We start from the raw sequence: 6,162 nt of genomic DNA, 5'->3' as shown, positions 1-6,162 counted from the left end.
GGGGGGGGGTCCCGGGGAGTTAGTGCATCCCCCCGGGGAGCTGCTCCATCCCCGCCGCCTCCCTTCCTGCCTCCTCCCGGCGCGGCGCGGGGGAAGGAAGCGAGCAGGGCCGGGGAGGAGGAGGGAAAAGGAGAGAGAGAAAAAAAAAAATAGAAACCCAACCCCAGACCATAGATGCAGAAGGCAGCCGGGCGGGGCTCAGCTCCCTCTAGAGGCGCCTTGCCCTGCCCGAGCGTGGGAAAGGGGCTGCGGGGCTGCGCGTCGCGGGCCGGGAGCGTGGGATGCTCGGGGGGTACCCGAGGGATCGAGGCTGCGCGACACCCCGGGATAACGCTGCTCTGCAGAGCCCGGATGGGCGGGGGGAGCGCAACGCACCTCGGCACCGTGCTTCTGTGTGTCCCTCGGAGCCTCCCTGCCTCCCCGTGGGGTGTCCTGGGGTGCTTCGGTCGGGGAAGGCTGCAGCTTTTCAGTGCGGCTGGTTTCCCCTCTGCCACGCACTGCCAGGAGGGCAAGGTGCCCTCTTAAAGTCATTAGACCATTTCCAGAGGGGAACATCCCCGTGGAGCCGCCAGGTAAAAAAGAGTGCTGGTGATTCACACCGAGTGATTGAGGAGGCCCGAAATCCACCTAGACTGGGGAAAAACCCGGGCAGACGGAGGAGAGGGTGTGATTCATGCTGGAGAATGAGGTAGCTCAGTGGGGCTGGCGCTTGGCTCGGCACCAAGCTGCCCCAGCTGCTCTCCTCCTGGACGCTGCCAGAGCCTTTGCTGGCAAATTCCAGAGGAGAAGTTTGGGGCCACAATGAACGCTTGACTGCTTGTGATCAATTTCTGTCTGCCCCATGCCCTGGGACGGCGTGTCCCGTGTGATGCTGAAGAAGCTGAGCTGGAAGATTTGTTGAATCCCGGATGTGTCTGGCCGGGCTCTGCTGGCAGAACAGCTGCAGAGGGCTCAGCCCTGGCTCCAGAGCTGCCCTCTGCCCCTGGACACCCATGAAGGGCTGTGGAGGGCAAAGCAATGGATGCCTGCAGTGATGGAGGGGAAGGGAGGGGACAAGGGACAGAACAGCTCCGTGTCTGCAGCCAAGAGGGGGCTGAGCTCAGGCTGTGGGATGCAGGAGCTGCCAAGTGTCTGCCAACGGCTGCTGGAGAGCATTCTCTGCAGATATTAGAGAAAAGAAGGGAGCCGGGTCAAAAGCTTCAGCTCTTATACAGCAGTGGCAAATGTGGACTTCAAGAAATGGTTGTGGCAAGTGTTTGGGAGACCCTGCCTGTGGCTCTGCTGCTGCAGGGACAGCCTGGTTTGTAGTGCCATGTTTCTAAAATCTTGAGGCAGTGAGGAAGAAATGCCAAGCCGGCTTTGCAGTCATGGATGTGGGTATGAAATAATCCCCGCCCCTCCCAGCAGCCCCTGTTGTTGGTGTGGGTGCAGAGCTGTAGAACAACAGCCACAGAGGGGGAGCCCCTGGTGTCAGGATTCACTGGCATTTTAGGAAGTGGTTTCACTTCTTCTTTGATGCTGTCTAAACCCGTGCTGCTGCTGGTATGGGGCTGAGCCAGCTGCGTGCTCCCAGCCCTCCTCCTGCAAGAGCAAAGAGCTGCTTCTATGGCATGTAGATGCTTTTTTTGTGGCAAGGAGGGGTGCAGCCTGTGCTTTGTGGGAACGGTGCCCTGTGCTGGCTGCTCAAGCCCGGCATCAAGAGGGAAGGAAGCAGGAGGATGCAGCTGGGGGGTGGGAGAGCCTCAGTTTCAACCTGTCACGATGACATGGCAGTTTTAGATGAGATTTTTGGGGGGAGAAAGGCCCTTCTCACAGCCAGCAGCTTGTGGGCTATAGCCAAGCAGATACTGGCAGAGCCAGCCAGGAGAAATTCCAAGTGCAGAAGCAAAAATGAGCTGCAACCAGTTTGTCTGTGAGTGATGCACTACATCCACAAGAGCAGCTTTGTGCCAGCGGCACTGCAGCAGCAGCACGGCCCTGCTGGGCACAAGGACACTGCGGGGATGCTGTGCCCTGCCTCGGATGGCTGCCCCAGGAAAACACCCAGTGGAACCACGTCTTGCTGCTCCGCTGCCAGGCTGGCCAGGGAGAGATGGGCCGCTGGGTCTGCTGCAGTTTGCTGCCATCGTTGTCATGGATGTGTGGCACCGCGATGGCAAACACAGCTGCTGCTTTCAAAGCCGTTTGCCCCGCTGCTGCCTGCAGGAGTGTTGCCACTTTCTCATGTTGGCCATGGAGCTGGAAGGTGTGCGATCCTTTCCGTGAGCCTTCCTCCCACCTCCCCGAGCAGTGCAAGCATTCAGGGCTAGGCCAAACCGTGGCAGAGCTGGGGATGCTGCAGGGATGAGTGGTTGTGTGTAGAGGGGAGCCCCCCATTTTGGGGCCCCTTCCCCACCCGTGGTGCACAGGTTTCACCCCGCTGGGTGCCGTCCCCCCACTGCAGAGCCCTGGCCCTGCTCGGCTCTGCACTCTGAGCCGTTGGAGGCCGTTGGGTTTGAATCCATTTTGAGCCGTTGGGCCACTGGCCGCTCCGCAGCCCCACTTGCAGCGCTGATGGATGCCCCGCGGGCTGCCCGGCCCTCCAGCCATCCCTCCCTGCTCCAGTTCCTCAGGAGCCTCCTTGGGTACCCGCGGAGCTCCCTGGGGGCACGGGAGCCCCGAGCAGAGCAGCAGGAGCAGGGTGCTGCTGTGAGGCCCCGCAGACTGCAGGCAGAGCGGGTTGAGCCCTCCCATGGGGAGATCCTGTGCCAGGAGTGCTGCAAGGATGAGGAGGGGGACAGTGCAGAGCTGCTGCTGGGGGAGCTGCAGGAAGTCAGCCTGCAGGGATCGCTGGGCAGCAGCACCAGCAGGAGCTGCCTGACCACCAGCACCAGTGACGTGGAGCCGGCGGCAGTGGGTGATGGGATGGAGGCTCCTGGCGGCACCGTGGCCCCGCAGAGCAGTGGGGCAGCTGGCGAGGAGGGGGCGGCTGCAGATGAAGCCGTCGTTGGCAGAGCTCTGGTGATGTAAGAGTGGGGGGATGGCATGGGGTTACACTCACTTCAGTGCTCATGGCACTCATGTCCTCATGGGCACAGGTGCTCCGAGGGGTGGGGTGAGGCCTCCTGGGCTGCATCAGCTCCATCCAATCCCATGCAAGCGGTGCTCTGCACAGGGCTGCCCGTTTGGGTACTATGAGCAGCCAGCTGCAGATGTTTCACCTGAGAGGATTGAAATGAGCCTGGCATTCCCAATAAGGCTGCAGTTGGCTTCCAAAACCTGTGCAGTGTTTCGGCTGTCCCCAGCAGGCAGGCATTCCCTGGAGCTCCCCAGGTTGCTCTGTGCAGACAGCAGCAACCTATGAGGCACCAAGGAACCTGCGTTGCAGCCCTTTGCAGTCCTTGGTCTCTCCAGGCTGCTGACAAGGAATGCAATTGGATCCAGTGTCACAAATGGCAGTACTGCTCCTGCCTTCCTTCAATTGTGCCTATTTGCTTTGCCTCCAGGGATGAGTTCCTTCAAGGTCTGGGTGCTGCTGATGAAGACACCTGCTCTGCAAGCCCTGAGCCAATGTTTTCGATGGACCTTGACACTGAATGGGAGAAAGAGCAGCTCCTGAAAGGTGAGAGGCTCAGAGGGAGAGAGGGTTTCCCTCACCCCTGTCTGCTGGGATTGGCTGGGCAGTGGTACCCCTCTCCTGTCTGTATGCTGCTCTCAGGGGTCTGAGGCTTGGGGCTGCTGGCTGAGTGCGGGCATCAAGGCTGAATAACAGAGAATGTCAGCTGGGGGATTGCCCTGGGAGTCAGGTCACTGGGTGGCACCCAAAGGCCACAGCAGAGAGCACAGAAAATCACCCAGCAGTGGGAGGGATGCGGCACTGCAGGCTGTTTTCCACCAGTCCCAGAGCCAGGCGTGCCTGGCTGCTCTCCTGTCACTGGAGGACCTGGACCTGGCACTGTGTCCTCTGTCAGACATCTGCTAGCTGTGCCTAAGACAGCACAAAGGAAGGGAGGTGGCAGCTCTGGGGAGTCACTGCTTTCTTCGGATTTGTTTCAAACAGCAAATCAGGGTGCAGGATCCCCGAAAGCAGAGCTGTCCCTGTGGAACAAGTTCATCGGCATGAACATACACCAGTGGACTGCGCATAAGGTTGGTGAGAGGACAGAGTGTGTGGCTAAGGGAAGGATTGCTGTGTAATGCCCTCAGGCCTGAGAAAAGGTGTAGGGATGGATTGCTTTAGGGGATGCTAACAACAATCATAGGCATTGCCAAGGCACCAATGCATCAGAGGTGTGGGCTTTCAGGGTTCTTTCTGAGGTTCTTCTCTACCCTTATATCCCTTCTGGCTGAGCAAGCAATGGTGTCAGGACTGCAATGGGCAACACACAGAGGAGTGTTGGGATATTTCCTGAGAAGAGATGAATGGGTGGGAAGTAGGGATAGTGGCAAAAGCCAGGCTTTTGGGATTCCCTTCCTGGTTTTCTTACAGACCCTGGTTGTTTAACTGGGGCAAGTGGTCACCCAGCAGCCCTGGAGCAAGCTGCGTGCGCAGAATTAGCTTGCTGGCTGCCAATCCCATTGCAATAGCTTCTGTGCTTCCCTAACACCCTGATCCAAAGTAGAGCAAGAGATGACCCCACAGACTGGATCTTCATGCAAAATGGGGTCTGAGCAGGGATGCTAATGATTACCTCTAAGATCTGCACAACAGCAGGAGCAAACCCAGAGGAGGCCATGGGGGGAGGAGGATGGGTGTCTGCAATGCAAACAAAACCTGGGTGAGTTTGCAGCAGAGCAATGAACCTGCAGCAGAGCAGAGCCTCCAGCTGCTCGGCCAGGGCTCTGTGAGGTGATGAGAAAGCTGCGGGACCGGGTAGAGCTGCAGGAAGGAGCCAGGGCAGTGGGAGGGTTTGTGGTTTAATGCAGCCGCAGCGTGGGTGTGGGGTGTGAGCAGAACAGCACGCGGATACAAGACAAATCAGGCCCCCTCTCTGCTCGCTGGTGCAGTGCACTAAATCAGCTCCTTGAGAAACGGTCGCTATTTTGTTTCAGACAGCAAAGACAGAGTGACTCTGGGGCAGCATTTTAACAGCTGTCTGAGGAGCTGCCTGAGCCTGTTAAGAAAGTTTTTAAAACGGATTTCCAACCAGCAGACCCATGTTGCACACCCTGCCACTGCCTGGAAAAACCGAGGGGACAAGAACTAAGCAAGCAGTTAGGTTATGGGAGCCCGGAGACTTGGGTCCTGCTGGGTTTTGTTGCTCAGTCCCTGTGTGAGCGGGCTCAGCCTCAGCTTCCCATCTGGACCGGGAGACATCCACTCCATTGCACAAAGCGCTCCTGAGATGTATGGATGGCAAATTGGGTTGGTGGCAAAGGGCAGACCTAGCGTTATGTCAGAATCAAACTGTACAGAGACATTTTGTCCACTCTAATGTCATTTTTATTTTTTTTTTTTAATCCTTGTGCGGCAGCCTCGTGCCTCGAGGAGCTCGATGGAGCTGGAAAGCGAAGAGGAGCCGCTTCTGCGGGCAGCCGAGAACAGCCCCACGAGCCGCGAGCTGCCCGTCCTGCCCGCAGAACCCTCCGCAGCGCTGCCGATGTACAGGTGGGCTCCTCCCCGTGCGATGGGAGCATCCCCAAGCCGGGGCTGCGTCGGTCCCGTCCCGTCTGCGTCTGTCGGTCCGCAGAGCCGCGCAGAGGGATCCCCTCGCAGCACCAGGTGGCACTCTCGGACTTCAAACCGAGCCGGCCCGACGCAGCCGCCCGCCACAGACACGCGTGGGAGTGTGCGGGGCCGCGCCGGGTCCCCACGCCTGGCTGGGGGGCAGCGGGGACGGACGGATGGGCACAGCGCTGGGCACGGCCAGATGTGCGCGGGCCACACGGGCTTTGCGTGGCCGTGGAGGCACGCCGGCTTCCTCCCACCATTCAGCCAGAATGGGGCTCGCACCCCGCTGAGGTCGTCACACGGGTTGTGCACCCACGTATCGCTTAACTTGTCCTGAGGACGTGACTGAAGGGGGGTTGCTGTGCTCCGGGCCGGCCCTGGGTGAGCCTTGCCCAGAGGCAGCAGGATGCAGAGCCGTGGTGCTCCTGCAGCACAGAGCCGTGGTGCTGACACCGGGTCTGGCACAGCTGGGCTGGCTCTGCACTCTGGATGGAGAGAATAGGAGGATACAG

The 6,162-nt window shown here is 59.5% G+C and overlaps 1 protein-coding gene across 1 annotated transcript in view; it reads right to left on the bottom strand.

Annotated features, from left to right (window-relative positions):
* Nucleotides 1-490, bottom strand: part of BAK1 (BCL2 antagonist/killer 1) — a 12,877-nt gene extending 12,387 nt beyond the window's left edge. The window contains exon 1 of the mRNA XM_021377246.1: nucleotides 376-490. The gene's annotated coding sequence lies outside the window, so the exon portion shown is untranslated. The remainder of the gene's footprint in view (nucleotides 1-375) is intronic.

The sequence above is a fragment of the Numida meleagris genome, chromosome 25, assembly GCF_002078875.1.
Source record: "Numida meleagris isolate 19003 breed g44 Domestic line chromosome 25, NumMel1.0, whole genome shotgun sequence".
Classification (NCBI taxonomy): Eukaryota; Metazoa; Chordata; class Aves; order Galliformes; family Numididae; genus Numida; species Numida meleagris.
Note: the sequence above shows the minus strand (reverse complement) of the source record. Positions and strands in the feature narration are given on the sequence as shown.